The sequence below is a fragment of the Perca fluviatilis genome, chromosome 18 (genome assembly GCF_010015445.1).
Source record: "Perca fluviatilis chromosome 18, GENO_Pfluv_1.0, whole genome shotgun sequence".
In the NCBI taxonomy this organism is placed as follows: Eukaryota; Metazoa; Chordata; class Actinopteri; order Perciformes; family Percidae; genus Perca; species Perca fluviatilis.
Genome location: NC_053129.1, coordinates 55,583 through 74,889, shown reverse-complemented (window position 1 = coordinate 74,889; position 19,307 = coordinate 55,583). Strand labels below are relative to the sequence as shown.

Below are 19,307 nucleotides of genomic sequence, written 5' to 3'. Positions count from 1 at the left end.
GGCCGATGGGTGCTGTGGAACTAAAAAAAAGAATATAACAAAAGGAGATCCTCAAAAGGAAGACTATTAATACAACTATATTAAACAAAAGGATAAACAAAAATCCTCTCTAAGGTACTTGGTAAAACAAAACCACAATGCACACAGCACCCCTGAACCTAATGTCACTATACAAAGTCAAACCTGTTAGATGCAAGAAGAATATCAGTTTTTAAATCTCAACCCTGGCCCACTTCCTCACACTCTCATACATCTCAACAAACAAAGCTGGTCTGGCAGCTGCCCTGGGCTGCAATCAATCAGGCTATTTAAGCAGGAAGCAGACTTCATTCAGCAGAGGCAGAGGTGGCATGCCACACCAATAGGCACAGCCTGCTTTGCATCTCAGATCAAGCACAATCAATTCCATACACACACACACGAGGGGGCCGGCGGCAGCCGTAGCACAGTCAACCAGGTAGTGTGAAGAAATAGACACTCCACACCAGCCGTCAGCATCGGAGTATCCACCGAATGGAGCCGGAGTGTCTGCCTGTCTGAGAAGCCCAGTGATGGTTCTCTGGCCGTAAACTCCTGCCTCAGCATCCCTGACGTTATGCACACTGAGCAGGTAGGCCAGATGAGCTCTCTCATATTTAAGGTGGAGCGCCTCCGTCAGCTGCTTATGTCCTCCGGTGATCTGCCGCTGCGCCTCATCTCATCCATTACAGATTTGCAGATGGCCTTTTTGTGGGTAAGGAAAGCCGGAACAATGTTGCTGAAGCGCTCCAGTAGCTTCTTTAGCCACTGGGGCTTGTCAGCATGCCAGTACAAGCCTTGCTACAAGCCTTGCAGGAGAGCCGTGAAGCTAAAATATAGTGGCCGCTGTACTGGCCGCTGGTGCCAATAATAACCCTTGGCCTTGGCTGGTGCCAATAATAACCCTTGGCCTTCCAACGCCGGAAGAAGCTACCTGAGGGTTGGGACAATCATGAAGAGAGGGCAAGATGTAATTGTTCCTTACCCTCTCCATGATTGTGTGCTCCGGCTTCCAAATGAAAAAAGGATGAAGCTGACAGTATTTAGGTGATGGCAGCTCAGACATTGAGTCTATGAGTTTAGGCTGAGGTGGATTACGCCATGAGGACAGTATGTTCATAGGGTGACGTACAGGATGTGACCCTGTCAACAGCCCCAACGCCTCAGTCTTCATCCAAATTTTCTGCTGGTGGGAGCAGTTCTACTGTGCTACATCCTGATCATAGTCAGGGACAGAGGCTGCAGGCTGGTGTGGGACATTTAAAGGGACAGAAGGTGCTGACATAACAGTGTTACTGAAATGTATACCTTCATCAGGGACAGTGTCTCCCTGTGCTTACGCTGATGATAACTCTAGGATAGTGAGATACAAACAGGAAAGTCAAGTGAGACATACGCATTTAAATTAACGTTAAAGGAGAACTCCGGGCAATTTTTAGGTTAATCTTGATCGCTATATGTATATGAGTACTGTCGATAGCAAAAAAAACGAGCCGAATCGGTGCTAGCAACACGGAGTTGCTGCAGCTAATGCCGAGAGCTCCCACTCAGCTAAAACGGCAGTTATGGGGGCATAAGATAAAGAGTGTCTTTGTGCCTCTTAACAGACACAAAATGCAATTAAAATGTCTGTGCAACATGAACAGGGCCCTTACATGACAACAAGATGCATTTAGCAACTTAGCCATTGTTTAAATTCACCTACCCTCTTAGCTGCTAGCTGCCGTCTGGGATGAGTGAGTGTGTTCAGCCAGGCTCCGGTAATAATCATCACGCAGCAGTTCCATGTGTATTTGTCGCATATATATCCATTTTGTGTGCTGTCGTTGGTGAATATGAGTCTCTGCAGTGGCGAATTGTGTGGTAGTTTCCTTAGCCAGGCTAGCAGCCCCGACCGGGCATCCTTCTACTTCCTCCCCGCCTCCCTTTCCTGCCGCTGCCGACAACAATCTACAGGCGCCCGCTGGTCTGGTGGATGTCCTCCAGAGGACAGTTCATGCTTTCACGGTGAAATTTTGAAGTTTATTCCCCCCTCATAAATAGGTAAATTTGGTAAGACTGTGTGTCAGAGTTCAGCGGCCGGTGCTGCCTGTGTTGCTGCCTCGCTGCCCGGCCTGCCTTCCTTCACAGACCCCGGCCTGCTGTGAGGTAGATGGAGTTCTGTCACAGCTGGCAGCCCACAGCACTCCATACCCGGGCAAAGTCACCGTTTTTTGGGCTAATGTAGGGTGACCAGACGTCCCGGTTTGACCGGGACAGTCCCGATTTGACCGGGACAGTCCCGATTTTCAATTGTTTGTCCCGAGTCCTGACAAAAGCCTGTCGGGACGCTAAAATGTCCCGGTTTACACCAGGAGCGGCATCAGCCTAGCCTGGATGCCAGCCGAACTTAGCCCCGCCCACAAAATTCGAGGTCGGGAAGTTCGTATTCATATTCTGACTAGAATCTGAGTATGACCACGTCAGGCTAGCATCAGCCCCTTTGTCCAGTTTATTTTTCCAAGGCGAATAGAACGGGCAGCTACATGCAGGGTCCGACCATGCCGTATTTGTTGCTATCACCTTGCAACCGTCTCTCCGTGAGGAAAGGGGAGGAATCCTAGCCAAATCAGTGTAATACATTGATGCCATAAACACAAAGTTTAGGAGCGTAATGCTAATGATTTAGTTTGAAGTTCCTGTGACGTGACATTTCCAGTCTACGGTTAAGACTCAACCACACGGAGCTCTGAAGCAGACCTGCTTGTGTCCACTCTCTGTATAATGCAGCGCAGCTTCAGGTTTATGGACGCGCTCAGCTGTGGGCATGCTGCGGTAGATGTGTTGCGTTTGTGCTCCGTGTATTTCTGTAGTTTCCGTTTTCCACCTCCGATATAGAGCAGCATTCAGTTACTTCTTTAGCTAAACTATTTGTCTCATTCAGAGACCAGAGACCCAAACGGGGCTCTGTGTCTGTCAGGAGGTCTGAGATCTACCGTATCAGCAGAGCAATCACGTAATGCACAGCAGATAGATTAGTTTCTGAAATATAGTGACTTATTCTTGTAATAGCCTACTAACCTAACTTTATTTTTCTCAAAATGTCACAACTCATCTCCTCCAAATCACAGAGAACACAGATATACTGTATTTTGAAGGTGCACAAAGTTTTGGACATGAGCAGAAATCTTGCTCAAACACATCTGAAATATTACAGTCCAGGGGTCTATTATAAATTAAAATGAATTAATGTATCATTGAGGTGAATAATTGTCATATGCACATTTAAGGAGGTTACTTCCTCACCAAAAGAGGCCAAAAAGGAGGGAGGAGTAAATGATGCCTAGGTTACAGATATTTGCAGGTTGCAGTATACATTGAAATATGTGCATACAAATTCACCAGAATAAAGGAAATGAAGTGGTTATGCTCAAAAATTCCAATAAATAATTTAAATTCTTTTGGTGTTAAAAATAACACTTCAAAGAATCTTTTTTAGAAAAAGTCTCACACTAAACTGAAAAAGGCTGTTGCTGCAATTTTGTTAATTTTACAGGAAAAAACACTGTTATTAGATGAGGAGCCTACGATCAAAATAATGAAGTTTCTGTCCGTGTATACAGTACAGGCCAAAAGTTTGGACACACCTTCTCATTCAATGCGTTTCCTTTTTATTTTCATGATTATTTACAGTGTAGATTCTCACTGAAGGCATCTAAACTATGGATGAACACATATGGAATTATGTACTTAACAAAAAAGTGTGAAATAACTGAAAACATGTCTTATATTTTAGATTCTTCAAAGTAGCCAGCCTTTGATTTTTTTATTAATAAGGGAAAAAAATTCTACTAATTAACCCTGACAAAGCACACCTGTGAAGTGAAAACCATTTCAGGTGACTACCTCATGAAGCTCATTGAGAGAACACCAAGGGTTTGCAGCGCTATCAAAAAAAGCAAAGGGTGGCTACTTTGAGGAATCTAAAATATAAGACGTTTTCAGTTATTTCACACTTTTTTTATCACTTACATAATACATATGTGTTCATTCATAGTTTTGATGACTTCTGTGAGAATCTACAATGTAAATAGTCATGAAAATAAAGAAACACATTGAATGAGAAGGTGTGTCCAAACTTTTGGCCTGTACTGTATGTCTGACCTGGGCTGGCACATGTTCACGTTGTTCCGTTTGCGCAGTGGATATGACACGTGCCTTTGGCGTGGGAGACCGGGGTTCGATTCCCACTGCGATACATCAACCAATGTGTCCCTGAGCAAGACACTTAACCCCTAGTTGCTCCAGAGGCGTGTGACCTCTGACATAAATAGCAAAAAAATGTAAGTCGCTTTGGATAAAAGCGTCAGCTAAATGACATGTAATGTAATGTAAAAAAAGCGTGTGCGTGCACGAGCACTACGGTCACGTGCAAAGTGTCCCGGTTTTAGCTCCGGGAAATCTGGTCACCCTAGGCTAATGGACTACCAAACACCGCTGCCCTGACAGAGCTCCAGGGCCTGCAACTACCCTCTTACTGCTAGCTAAATGGCCCGTGTGTGAGAGTGAGAGCGCGGTCAGCGAGCTTGTTACACCAGCAATCTCTTACCACAGTTCCAGTTAATCTTGGCTGGCTTCCAGCTGCCGGCATAACTAGAGTAGCTATATTTACAGTTAGAATTTCGTCACGCCACTTATACAACATCTACCTAAATGTCTTATAAAGCTAACAACGGTGTCGGATTTCAAGTTAATGAATATTTGTGAAGATTAGGGGTTTTGTTAGCTGGGACTGTCCCTTCAATCCTAGCTATGTGTAGCTACAAATCAGCTTAATTTTCGGCATAATTCGAGTATATTTACAGTTTGAATTTCGTCACGCCACCTATACATCCACCTAAAGGTCTTATAAAGCTAACAACGGTGTCCAATTTCAAGTTAATGAATTTTTGTGACTTTCAGAGGAATTCTAAGAGGAGGCTAGCTAGCTCTCATTGATAGAGCTCCATCCAGCCACAGGCTCTATCAATGAGACTCGCGGACAAGAGGCGTTTATTTCCCCAATCGTTTGTTTAAAAGGAACACGCTGACTTATTGGGAATTTAGCTTATTCACCGTAACCCCCAGAGTAAGACAAGTCGATACATACCCTTCTCATCTCCGTGCATGCTGTAACGCTGTCTGACGGCTCCAGTGGCATCAGCCCATCACAGAACAGGCAGGTGACTGGTTCCAGTAATCCTACTGCTCCAAATAAGTGACAAAATAACACCAACATGTTCCTATTTACATGTTGTGATTTGTAGAGTCACAGCGTGTACAAAAAACAACGTAACATGAGACACAGCCATCTTCTAACCGTAAACAAACCGGGACTATATTCTCGGCGGAAGAATATAGTAGCGGTCGGGTTGATATGCTCGCAGCAAGCCTGTCTGAGAATATAGTTCCCGGTTTGTTTTACGGTTCGAGAGGCTGTGTCTCATACGTTGTTTTTAGCTTTATATAAATCACAATAAGTAACAAGAAACTATGTTGGCGTTATTTCCTGTCACTCTTCACAATTGGGACAGTAGGATTACTGGAACCATTCACCTACAGGATCTGTGCTAGGCTAAGCTAATGCTGGAGCCGTCGACACCGCGTCTACGCAGCGCCGACATGAGAAATGTATGTATCGCAGTTATCTCTGGGGGTTACGGTGAATACGCTAAATTCCCAATAAGTCGGCATGTTCCTTTTAAATAACTCAACACATTATAATTACACACATTATAAGATTAACTGGAACCTGTGGTAAGAGATTGCTGGCGTAAGAAGCTCGCTGACCGCGCTCTCACTCACACACACGGGCCATTTAGCTAGAAGGAAAAGGGGAGTTGCAGGCCGTGGAGCTCTATCAGGGCAGCGGCATTTGGTAGTCCATTCACCCATAAAACGGTGACTTTGCGCGGGTATGGAGTGCTGTGGGCTGCCAGCCGTGACGGAGCTCCATTTACCTTTTTTTGTCATTGGGATTTTGAGGTTCTATGTATGTCCTAGTTACCCACTAAACTGTCATTATTCAGCTATGACAAGGTAAAATCGGTTTTGCATTCTATCACCCCTTTAACGGCGTAAACGCGAATCCATTGTAACGGCGTTAAGTTTTTTTATCGCGAGATTAACGTTCTTTTTGGCCCAGCAAACTTTGTAGTTTTTTTCACATGATGTTGCAACAACTAGTAACGTTAGAAAAACTATAACACCACACCGGATCTAACTAGACTGGAAACAAAACAACAGGCACGCCGCACCCACTTGTTTGGGCTTGCGAGCCAGCCAAAGAGTAGTAAGCTAACATTACCTTTTGAGTGCATGGCGAGCGCGAGATGCCGAAATGTATGCCAATAAGATTCTGAATGGAAAGTTTACTTTTTAAAAAGTTGTTGAGGGGGACACGCATACACAGCATGTACTCCATGGAGAAAGCAGCCCAACTGGAACTGCTGCAAAGTTCAAACGCTGTCTCATTAACTGGTGATCCCTGGACGTCAGTGAGTAATCAAAATTATTTAGGAGTTACTGCACACTATATTGACTATGTATATCAGCATACGGTTTTAGGACTGTGTTGTTTGTATCGTTTTTTTTTTTTTACTGTTTTTGTCATTTGGGACATTGTCCAACCTCCTTTTCTGTCCAAGAGAATTGTTACATTCTTTATTAGAAAAAAGTAAAGGATACAAATGTCCTGCTGTGGCATCTGGTTTTGGACCATTTTGTTTGTACTGTGTAAGCAAAGTGTTAGTGTTACATCTCACTTAGGTTAGGTAGGCCTAATTGGAGGAATTGTGCAATGACAGATTCACACAGTTTTCTTTTGTTTACAGTAAATAAACAATTACCAATCTTAAAGTCAAGTTCATAAAGTAACTTTCCTTGCATTCATTTGATTCCCAATCAAGATACACTGGTAAGAATTGCTTTCCATTGTTAATATGTACTTAAAAACAGTTCTGAAATGCAAAATAATACAATTTTATTCATGTGATAAAACACGCGATTAATAGCGATTAACTATAGAAATTTGGCGATTAATCGCGATTAAAAAAATTAATCGTTTGACAGCCCCAGTAATATATACAGTACAGGCCAAATGTTTGGACACACTTTCTCATTCAATGAGTTTCCTTTTTATTTTCATGACTATGAACATTGTAGATTCTCACTGAAGGAATCAAAACTATGAATGAACACATGGAATTATGTACTTAACAAAAAAGTGTGAAATAACTGAAAACATGTCTTATATTTTAGATTATTCAAAGTAGCCACTCTTTGCTTTTTTTATTAATAAGGGAAAAACTTCCACTAATTAACCCTGACAAAACACACCTGTGAAAGTAAAACCATTTCAGGTGACTACCTCATGAAGCTCATTGAGAGAACACCAAGGGTTTGCAGAGTTATCAAAAAAAGCAAAGGGTGGCTACTTTGAAGAATCTAAAATATAAGACATGTTTTCAGTTATTTCACACTTTTTGGTTAAGTACATAATTCCATATGTGTTCATTCATAGTTTTGATGCCTGGAGTGAGAATCTACAATGTAAATAGTCATGAAAATAAAGAAACACATTGAATGAGAAGGTGTGTCCAAATTTTTGGCCTGTACTGTATAACAGTGAAATATTAATTTGATTTTCAGAATGAAACTGATGTGACGTACACTGGTAGTATAAGAGGACAACATACTTTGTCTCAACACATTAGGCGCCTGTTCTTCTACCCCAAGCTGTGGGGGGAAGGCGAGCAGCTGAGGAGGGAACGGCAGCAGGGCCTTCGTCGTGGCTGTGGGAACACTGGTCACATAACATGATACCATCACACAACATTCAGTACAGTTTGAAGTGAGAAGTAAACAACAATCACAGTTAGAGGCCGCCCCCTATCTATCTATCTATCCATCTATCAATAATTGGCATTGGTTTTGTCTAAAGTTATTTATAGACTGGTCAACATGAAACTTGGGCTTACCTTGTATTGCTCTATAAACCTTTGTTCCCTCTAAAGGGCCTTTCCCCCTTTTCCCCTTGCCCTTCAAATTAAATTTGGCCATTTAGGCTGAGCCTAAAGAAAAATAAATTTCAATAAATTAATGTGAAGGATATATGTAGGAACAACATTACACATGCAATAAACCCTTTACACTAGTTGATCAGTGTCCCCTAGGGTGGTTCTCCTTTTATCCCTCTACTTATCTCATTATCAAGCACAGCTGGTCTATAATCTCACAATGCATTTGGTTGTGAACTTGTATTTTAATTAAATTTTCACCTATTCTGACATGCTCAAAAAGAAGGCAAATATGCAGAAAATGTTGTAGATACCTGTCCAACACTTTGTGGACACAGTCCTAGGTGTTCCTCCCACCAATTCTTGAAATTTGAAGCACCTGTTGGAATAAGTCCATAATAAAGTTGACTGACACTCCTTAGAGGAATCTAACAGTGTGCGAGTGCACTGTATTATTTTATTCTAGGCTATCCATTACTTCCAGACTTGTAAAACCTACCAGGGTATCAAAGGCCTGTGCATCAGAAGTCAAAGTCCTCCATAGTGTCAATCCTCTCTACATGGACAGCTGAAGAGGCAGGCTGCGTTTCCTTCAGGCGATGGCGGATGTCGACCAGTAGGCTCAGGACCTTTTTCTGGAACACTGAAATAAATAAACACATTTGTTGATGATTACAATGCTCCAATTAGAATAGCAAGGTAAGCTAGCTCACACATGTTTTTGTAATCAGCTCCAGTGTTTGTTATTAGTACAGCAGTGTTGGAGAAAGAAACAAAAGTCCAAAGAAATGTCATCATCTGACATGATGGAAACCAAGCCACTGCTATAATTGAAAAAATGTGGACAAAGAACAGTGCAGAAAGAGAGAAGGTGGTACTATTAAAAGTGTCTTCTCCACTGCCAATAGATCAATACTGAAAAATCTGTTTTAGAAGTTATTATCAAATGACGAAACTTTATTAGAAGAGAAAGAGAAATAATAAATCTGCAATATTATAACGATTAGAGGTATAACGATCTATAAAACTTGCTGAACTGCAAAGTACTTTGATGAAAATTGCTGTCTTTAGGCTGCACTCACACTGTCACTGCAATTAGTAATTGCATCCTATCATGATGGAATGTACTGGCAGTGTGAACGCAAAGTAATCCTATTTCCCCGTGATAGGAATCAGGTTTTTAGTGGATGGATTCCAATGCCCCCTACCCACCCTCAGATAATTAACTGGCATAAATTCAATCAGAAATGTATTCACACTAGTTCAACCAAAGAAATCAGGTCCAGTGCATGGGGCCTGATGAGGATATTGGGATTCACCCAATGTGTGAACCACCTGCTGCAATAAGGTATTCTAAATTAGTTGATTTCTTTTTCAAAGCAATGTGTGCACTGTGTGATGTGAACAGGCTGCCAGGGTGATAGGATCACCACCTGAATAGCAAAATAATCCTAATTGAGCGTAGTGTGAATGCAGCCGACAACTCACCATGCCTGTTGGGGGCTGCTGAGATCACTGTGCCGTGATCTGTCATCATGTGTGGACCTGGCCGGGGAACTGGGAGCATCACTACGGGATCGGTCATCACATCGCTACAATCTTTCATCATGTGTGGACCTGGCCGGGGGACTGGGGGCATCACTACAGGATCGGGCATCACATCGTTGTGCTCTTTCATCATGTCTGGACCTCGCTGGGGGACGGGGGGCATCACTACAGGATCGGACATCACTACGGGATCGATCATCACATCACCGCGATATTACATCATGTCTGGACCTGGCCGGGGGACTGGGGGCATCACTACGGGATCGGTCACCACAACGCTGTGCTCTTTCCTCATGTCTGGACCTGGCCGGGGGACTGGGAAGAAACGAATAGGAAAATAGCCTTTGTTTCAGTATATGCACCGTCTACATATGATGAAAAAGTTTTTCCCCGCGCCTAACCAATGAGTTGCTTTCTCTCGATGAATATTCACTAATTATAGGGGGAGACATGAATGCAGTACTAGATCAATCACACAAAAGCCCAAAAACATGTATCAGACATGTTTAAAGCAGTTGTGGAATCCCACCATCTTACAGATATATGGAGGATGCACAACCCTACTAGCAAGGATTATACCTTTTTTTTTTTCCATACGTCACCTCACCAACTCCTGCATTGATTATATTTTGTGCTACAGTGAGCTTAAGGCAATGTTCCACACGATAGCAATAGAACCAGCAATTCTGTCTGATCACAATGCGCTGATAACCACATTCCATTGTGATATGTTAGGAGAAAGATCTAGGAGATGGCAATTTAATAATTCCCTTCTCCAGAAAACAGCTTTTGATGCAGAATTTAGAGCCAAACTGGCTGAGTTTATATTAATTAATACCGACTCTGACCCTGCATTTACGTGCAGGCAACTAAAGGATTTATTAGAGATTTCACATCCTCCTTTGCGGTCAACTTGAAGAGGAAAAGAGAGGCAAGGATTGCAGAGTTGGAAGAACACTGTAAAATCTATAGAGCAGTCTCTTAAGACTTGTTTTTCTAAATCTACACATACTCTTCTAGCAGGGCTGGACTGGGACAAAAAATTGGCCCTGGCATTTTTGGCCCAGGCGGCCCACACCCACCGTGATTGGTCAGACACATTCCCTGCAGACAGTCCTCTTAAAATATGCGTGCATGCTATGATATGAGTTGCCTAGTGTTCAGCGTTCATGTGATCGTTTTGGATCCTTCAAGAGGGGTGTCAAGACTTATCTGTTGGTCTTACACTTAAATAATTAATTCATTCTTAGAGTTATGATTTGTATATTTATGGTATTTTTATTAGTTTTTATTATTGATATTGTATTGTCATTATTGATATTATTACTGTTTTGCTTAATATTGGCTTAGCAACTTTAAAAACTGTTTACTGTTAATTTTTAACTATTGTAAGATTCATATTTTGTCACTTTGGACATAAGTGTCTGCTAAATACTATAACCATAACTATAACCCTTCCCAAAAGCTACAATAAAGCTGAAAGTAGTATAGTATATGCCCTGGAAAAGAGCACCAATGCAAAAGAAGCTATTTAAGCTATTCAAGGAACACTGATGCTTGTATCAACACTGATTTTATAGATCCCACAGACTTGTCATCTAGCCAACAGGCTAACCGCTAGCATTTTCAATGTAAGCTTAAACAGTTAGGTTACCTGACAGCCACTAACTTTAATGTTACAGCCAAACTGCTTGTTATCGTTATGACGTGCGCACGTACGAACACACACACACACACACACACACACACACACACACACACACACACACACACACACACACACACACACACACACACACACACACACACACACACACACACACACACACACACACCCTCCCTCCCTTCATGAGAGTCCCTGTTGATTTGCCTACTCCTTACCACATCGTCATCTACTCTCTCTTCCATCTTTTCCTCACTCGCTCCCATGGCCCTGTCGTGGTCACTCGGCTTCTTCATGATCATGTTGTTTCTGCTTCTCTGTATAGCCAGCCACCTCTCCTCCTCCTCCTCCTCCTCCTCCTCCTTCCTCTACTTCAGGTAATGCTGATGTTGAAGAAGCTACTACAGCCCCAAACATGTCCGAAATCTTTGAGGAATCCGCCTGTAGATTCTTAATCTTTTTCTCCTGTAATTTCTCTGCACTTCCCTTGCACTTTGGTGGTCATTTGTCCATTTTAACGTGAATGCTAAACTTCCAGCATAATATTACAGCTTCGTGTCTCAGGGCCGGGAGGCGTGGCCATAGTGGGATTCGTAAATTTGCGGCCCGGAATGGGGAAGGGGGATCCTGGATTTGATTGGGTCAGGCCAGTGCCAATAAAGAAAATTAACCAATGGGCCGCATTGAGTTCTTTAAGGGCCGGCCCGGCCAAAAAATAAAAAAAGGCCTATTTATATCGGCGGTTCGGCCCAAAAGTCCGTCGGCCCACCGGGAAAATGCCCGGTATGCCAGATGGCCAGTCCAGCCCTGTCGAAGGGCATTAACCCGCTTATACCATGGTCACTTCCCAAATAACATATTTTTAAAACATTAGTTCATATTTTAATTAGTTTTACAATCGAAATCTAAAGTTTATCCAAACAATAACTCCGTTTCCCTGGTTACGCCTGACGGTTTGACTAATACCTGGAACAATCATTCCCATCCATCAGATTCTTATGCAATGCAAACATTGTTCTCTCCACCAGGAATTAGGAAGAACCTTAGATACGACTTGCCTCCCTTAGCAACCGGAGATATTTATATAGTCCGCTCAGCTGATAGAACCCTTCAGTTTAGCTACGAGCCAGAAAGCTAACGCTATGCTAGCAAGATCCAAAGTCAATAACATTGTGTACAGTTGGCAATCAGTAAAAATAATTTGACAGTATGTTGAACAACAAGACAAGCTAGCTATCAGCCATGTCATTGTCCCCAAAACAATATAACGACTTTTACGAAGAATTTGATCCGCGATGTGTAACGTTGCTGTAGGCTGCAGCGGCGCAGCCTGAAGCAGCGAGCTGAGATATGTGAGATAATGTTATTCTCTGTGAAACTGAGTCAGTCCAGAGGGCCAGTATAACTTACTTCTTGCAGCCTGTGTGTTTTAGCGCCATCCTGTGGTGTTCAGAGGACGATTTGGAAATAATAAATCCACATTTCCCTATTGATTTTAATGTAGCTAGCGCATTCATTTAGAACAGTAAACAGTCAGTTTCACCGAACTCCTTTAGTAGGTGTCCTACATCACTTTTTAATGGACACCCTGCAGCCAATCAGAATCGAGTATTCACCCAGACCATGGTATAAACATAAATAACTTTCTTTTTGCTCTCTCTTTTTTCTTCAGACAACATGGGTTCTAATCAAAAGAGATGTCCCCAAAAACTGCCCCCAGGTCATGCACTGTGCCACCAAGATTTGTAAAGCCTGTGGTGCAGAGCAGCCCAAGAAGGCTCGGTTGAAGAAAAGGCTGCAGGCCCTTGATATGAAGAAGGGGGAGTGGCTTGGAAATCTTAAAAGAAACCACAATGAGGCAGCCATGCGGGATGAAGCCATCATTTTTGGTGTGTAACAATTAACGCTACGCTACTTTTAATAAGGTAGCCACATTTACCAGTCTTGATTGAGTGACCATGTGATTGATTGGCCAGATTGGACCCTGTACATTTTTGACAGAAGATCATAATATATTTTTCAAATGCAACCTGGATGTTCACTTCTGTTTACCATTGTTATCAGCACAACACAGTTAAAGCCTAGTGCAAGCGTGTTAAACTCAAACACACGTTGTCCAAAAATAAAAACTGGGTCCAAGTTGAGGGCCAGGTCAATCCTTATTGAAAAACTGACTTAAATTGAGCATGTGTTTCCCCCTTTTAGTAGTATGTGATGCATTTAATGTAGTCATGGCATTCATGTAAAATTGATTAGGAATTTAGGTACTACTGTTAAAAGTGGAGTTTAACTTTAAACACAGATTCTTTACAGAACAGGCCAGCTGATTCAACCATTGAGGTCACTGACTGTTAACTTGAAGTAGGGCTGGGCGATATGGACCAAAAGTCATATCCCGATATATTTTGGCTGAATATCGATATACGATATATATCCCAATATTTTTTTCCGCAAAGTGAGAGCAGTTCAGTCAAAGTCAAAACCAAATATGACATGTCACAAGTAGTTTCATAGAAACCGTCTATTTCAGTGAACAGTTGCAAAATCAAATGAATAAATAATAAACAGGTTTCTTCACCTTGTTCATGATTAAATGCTCAGCTGTTCAAATAACAATATAATGTAAACATAAATACTGTATAACAACAGGAGTACCTTTTTTTTTTTTTTTAATCAAAGCTCCATAAGGTGCACATTTAATTAAAAAAAATATCTTAAATAAAAAGCCTATAAAATAAAAGAGGCCAATCCAAAAGGAGTCAGCAGCTTGCTTGGAGCAAGGATCAAATTTGAACTATAGAACAGTTACAACAGTCTGGTAAGTTCAGAAAATGACATCACTTTACTGTAATGCAGCCTTTAAAACCAGGAAAAGACAATTATGTCATATCACAATATTACGATATCCAAAATCTAAGACGATATCTAGTCTCACCTCTCACGATATCGATATAATATCGATATATCGCCCAGCCCTAACTTGAAGGCATATTCATATTAATGAACTAGGTAGCCTTGGCCTAATCCAGACCAGTAGGCCCATATAAAGTGCTAATTTCTACAAGATGCACAATATGTAAGTAGCCTAAGAAAAAGAAGACACAACGGTAGAGAGAGAGATGCAGCACTCACATTGAGAAAGAGACATAGCGGATGTGACAGAGAGGGAAAGCTTTATAAGCAATAAGTGTTCCTGCAAAAGAGAGGCTTCCTCTCAGTGAACCTTCCCTGTATAAATAAAGGTTAAAAAAAGGAGTTAGCAGATTTGTTCGACAACTCTCACTATTGCAATCTTATAAACACAGTACAGGCCTACAGTATGTATAGGTTGTGGTCCACCAAAGTAAATAACCCGCCTATATTGTGTACTTTACAAAATCTTGTATCCTCTAGATGTGATATAATATCACGAGACATGTCCCACCTTCCTCCTTGTAGGCCTAATCCTTTTATGTAATTGCAATGTATTGAAATGCATTGATTTTCAGTGTAAACCTATTCATTAGGATGGTAAATATGAAAGATGGAAGGAAAAAATCTATACATCTGCAGGGATCAACATTAATGGTTGCCCGGTTGCCCTTGGCTACCAAATTCGTACAAGTGGCAACCAGATTTGGTTGGCTTTGGCAACCAAAACCTCATGCCTGGTTGCCAAGCTGGCAACCACTTTTAACCACTTTTAAAAGTTAACGTTGAGCCCTGATCTGTTAATAATTTAACATCAAAATCAAGCCAGAGCTTATTTTTCATTCACAGTATATTTGACAAAATAGAAAATTCTCTTTTGAGGATGACTCAGTAATTATGCTTTTGCTGGTCATAAGTGCATTCAAATTCTGTCAATATGATCACAGGAACTTAAAATAATATGACATGTAATAATGTGCAATTTTTTTTTCATGCCTTATACTGAAATTACACTCAGCTTTTTTGATAACATACTATTTTTATTCTTTACAAATAAATGTCTTTGCAGCTTGAGAAACTACATGCCATGGGCTACAAGCCACTCCTCCTTCTTCAGAAGGATGGCAAGAAACCAGCCATAACTTCCCTCACCCCAAGATGCGAGCTGGACCCGCTGGCTACACAACACCTTAGCAAGATGACAGCATTTTATGAGTTGGTTTGTGCAGGTGAGATGTACAGTATAATTTATTTCAGTCGCCATACAGTGTACAGTTGATTGTCAATCCTTACCTATTTTTTCAGCACTTATCAAATATTTATTATAGTTTATACAACAAATGACAGCCCTGTTAAATTTCAACGTTGTTGTGGAATGTCCACTGAAGATTGAACTACTTTTTGTTGCGGAGAAACTAAGTTGAAATAAACAATACTTTGGGATTTTAAGGTTATAGGAGAATTCCAGCCATGTTCAACACATAGCCCTGTTGATATAGGTTCCCAATTGCAGTCTGAAAATTTGGTACAACATAGAGTTGGGTTTTCTTTTGATGCCAGTCCAATATTCGGTGTATGTTGTACCAAGTTTCCCTGTTTTCCCCATTGTTTCGCCTTTAGCTATTCACGCCTTAACCAAAATCACGTAAACTTGCATCCAGTGTGAAAAATAGCCTATAGCACATTTTTTTGGCCCGTGTTTCAGAAGTATGTAAATGCATACAAGCTAAGAAATATACTGGTCTTAAAATTCTTGTGTGTATGAATGTATGTATGTATGAATTTTTATAATACTTTAATTATTTTTCAGCCTCATTCCTACTTTTTTTTCTAATCAAACTTGTACAGGTTGGAAGGCGAGTGAGGACACTTTCCTCACCCTGACCCTCACCCCCTGTGACGAGCAGGGCACCTCAGTGGAGGCGGGACCGGAAGGCCTTGTGGAGGAGGCGGGGCTGGAAGGCCCCGCTGTGGAGGCGGGACCGGAAGGCCTCGTGGAGGCTGTGGAGGCGGGACTGGAAAGCCTCGTGGAGGAGGCGGGTGAAATACATCTACCTAAGAAAGGTAACTCTTAAAGCTTACACCTCTTAAAGCAACATTCCACGGTTTTCGGTTAATTAGCTCATTTGCTGTCTACCGCAGAGTTAGATAGGGACATATTTTTTTGTATTTGCGTGCAACATCCCAGTTTCACATATCCCCCTATTAGCCTAATTCAACTGAAGTCTGAGGGGCCCACTAGCATATAAGTTTATGGCTAGCTGTCTCCAACTGAAATCATTAGCTTGTGACAACTGACATCATTAGCTTAGCTTGGCCCAATCGCAGAAGTACTAAGCTTAGCTAATGATTAGCTGGGCAACTTCTCAACCGATTGCATTAGTTCTGATTGGGTTATAATTTTCATGGTATGACACAGGTTACACATGAGAGTGTTTGTGTGCTTATTGTTGTGTGTGTGAGCGAGTGAGAAGACATACCTAGCAAGTCCTTAATTGTTTGCTAGTCCATACTTTGACATCTGACTTCTTCAAAACCACAGGGTCAACAGGGAAGAGAAAGCGGAAGTCAGGCATGTTTTGCATTTTTCAGTTTTTTGAATGATATTGGGTATTTGTAAGAAATGCTAGAATGAGCAAGACCGTTTTTGAATTGTTTGCCTTTTTTGTGGCCTTTTTTACGTCAGATTTTTCTATCCCACAGAGGCACAAATGGATAAAAGCAAAAACAACAACAAAAGTAAGTTTAAATGACTTAATACATTTGCTTTCAGACTTGATATTTGATCACTTGCAGGTGTGAATGCTTAACCTGGATATGCTAATGATATTGTTGTGTTCCTAATCTGAGTTTTGATGCCTTCAGATTGCTCCTACCACACAGGCTTAGGTGTTTATCCAATTAGGAGTGCTCTGAAAGAAAGAGTGAGGAAGGTAAGACATGCATAACAGAACACCACACTACTCTTTATTTGTTCTATTTACCTCAAACTAAACTCAAAATGTTAAGTTAAAATACTTGTCATTCACAGAAGTAAAGCTGGCAAATAGTCAAATAATGTAAATATTGTATACAGTATATAGGACAGTGTCTTGACTAAAATACTGTAAATATTATCAGGGCTCTAGAGTGCGACCAATTTTTCCTAGGTTGCACCAGTGCACCTAACGTCCTCACATCCGCTGCCTCTCCACGAACAAAGCGATGTCGTTTATATCGATATGGTTTAATGTTGCGTTGCATGACCCATTCCTTCTGCCGTGCCTGTGTTTGGATCTCTCCTCCGCGCAGCCCCGCCCCCATTCACCCACACACGGGCTGGCTCACCTGCAACATGGAGAGACAGGCGCCGCTGGTCCAAACTGTTGACTTTGTCTACAGTTTTACATTGTTATAACACAGCTGTATATTAAGTATGAGAGGGAAACCTGTATTGGTACCAGTGTTTCCGCTGGTAACTCTGTTATTGCGCCCACGGCGAAAAACACATTAGAAGTTATTACATGCAAATAACTTCACTTCGTGAGTAATAACGTGTGAGACGGAGCCTGCTGGACCTGGGTGAGAGATGTGACCCATGGCCACATTATCATAGTTCATAAAAATGCAGTGCAGCCAGGGACGATACAGACATTTCATAGCCTACACAACGTTTTTGCAGCTGTATATTTTCAAATTGGGAAGAGAATACACTTTCTTTGCTATTTTAATCACATCTGTTTTAATAAAAGAGCTTGTGAAAAGTGGCTTTGACTTAAAACTGAACATTTAGCCCACTTTGTAAAAAATATATATTAGAGATAGAGATATATATTGTGTATCGCTAGAGCTATGATTTTTAGTCCTGGACTAGTGGAAGATCTGATAAGAATCAGTGTGGAGGGGCCCAGCTTGCAGAATTTTGATGCTAGGGAGTGTGGCAAGCTGGTTTAGCCAAGGCCAAAGGGGAAGAAGGCCTAATTACAGGTGTTGTTCATCTGAGGGGCATTTGACAGCAAGGGGGGACCCGCTATAAGACTTTGAGTACAGTATAATTGTACTTCAACTCAAAAAAAATGTACCAACTCCTTATTATTGTTCAAAATAATTGACATAATATATATATATGAATGTATATGGAGTGTGATAAAAAGGTGACCTTGAAATTGTGGTGTTACTGGCGACACGAGGAAAAATTTGGGTGCACCTAAATTTTGTGCTGGTGCACCTAAATAAAAAGTTAAGCGCACCAGTGCGACCAAGGCAGAAAGTTAGTCTGGAGCCCTGATTATGGTAAAACATGGTGGCTGTTACCAAAGCCTGATGCAAAAATATGCTAGCATGTATTTTTGTTCTTGTCATAGGGCCAAACAGAATTGCTGATCGACTGGGAGCCTTGTGCAGCATGGTATGTGTTCTATGACAAATACAGAAATAAGATTGCTGTCTCTCTATCTCACTCACTCACTCTCACTCAGTCACTCACTCACACTCTCTCTCTCTCACACACACACACACACACACACACTCAAGCACATATAGAAGGAGTACCTCGAGTAGGGGATGGAGACAAATGGAGAGGGAGTTGTTTTGTTTTTCATAATTGGAAGTCAAACGCTTTTAAGTTAACATTCCCAAACGAATAATTGAAATATCACTTATAACGTGTCTCCCTTCTGTTTTCAGTGGGAAACAGTGGAATCCTACTTGGGAGCCCAAGGAGTCATTTGTGTGATTGATTAATTTTGTAATATATGTTGTTTTATTTTTTTTATTATACATTACATATGCAATAAAGTGTTATATAATAAAGTTTTTTTTTTATAGTAATACAACTTTCATTTTGTGATATTTCTATACAAAGTAAAGTGTTGTTTACAAGCCCTGTGTTGAAGACAATAGATGTTCAACATTTCTTGCCATTTCAGAACTGGATAATTCAAGAATGCCTAACTCCATACAGAAACATATTTTGATATGTGGTTTATCAAGGACCCAAAACGACGAGAATGTTCCAGTGGACAATGACGATGGTAGTGGTGCTTTTACCTCATGCCGCTTTTACCACACAACTGTCCAATCAAACAAAGCCTGTTGAGCCCCCCCCCCACACACACACACACTCCCTTTTTCCACCTGTCATCTGCTTGCAT

General features: G+C 41.4%; 1 long non-coding RNA gene across 1 annotated transcript; it reads left to right on the top strand.

Annotated features, from left to right (window-relative positions):
• Positions 1–17,040: 17,040 nt before the first annotated feature.
• On the top strand, positions 17,041–18,954 carry LOC120546303. Its single transcript, XR_005636858.1, has 3 exons — positions 17,041–17,108; positions 18,519–18,562; positions 18,841–18,954. It is a non-coding gene; the product is annotated as an uncharacterized LOC120546303 (long non-coding RNA).
• The last annotated feature ends 353 nt before the right edge of the window (positions 18,955–19,307 follow it).